Here is a 615-nt window from a genome sequence, read left to right on the forward strand (position 1 = left end):
CGGGGCGTCGCCCGGGGGGAGGGGCGGGAGAAGAGAAGCCGGCGATGCGGGCGGAGGATGCTGCGGCGAAGGTAGAGACACCTGGCTGAGGGTCGTGCTTGGGGGGTGGGCGTGAGGCGTAGGCTTTGCACCCCTGTCCCATGGGTGCTGGGACCACCCTGTGCTGCTGAGAGGTGACCTGACCCCCTGGGGTGAGGGACCCTGTGCTGCCTGCAGTGGGGTGGGCTGTCAGGCTCTTTGGAGGTGCAAACCCCCCTCCCACGGTGCTTGCCCTTGGCCCCAGCACCCTTGAGAACCGATGTTGTGGTTCCCTCCCCGGGATGCCTGTGGAGGACCCGATGTGAGACCCCCTTCCACCCCAGCTGCTGTGGCCATGCCCCAACCCACTCCCCCCCCGTCCCCTTCCCGCCTGCGCACGCTGCGGGGGGTCAGGAAGAAGAAGTAAGGTGTGTTTGACCTTATTTAGATGGCTCTTTCTCAAGCAATTAGATCCGCCGTGGGTTGTGCTTATGCACAAATACGCTAAAATCTGGCTCCTGAGGTCAGTGTGGCACTGTGCTTCCCGGGGGGCACCTAGGGGTGTGGGGAGGGGGGCGCAGCTGACAAAAAGGCTTT

This window comes from Mesitornis unicolor, unplaced genomic scaffold (genome assembly GCF_000695765.1).
Source record: "Mesitornis unicolor isolate BGI_N332 unplaced genomic scaffold, ASM69576v1 scaffold18920, whole genome shotgun sequence".
Lineage (NCBI taxonomy): Eukaryota > Metazoa > Chordata > Aves > Mesitornithiformes > Mesitornithidae > Mesitornis > Mesitornis unicolor.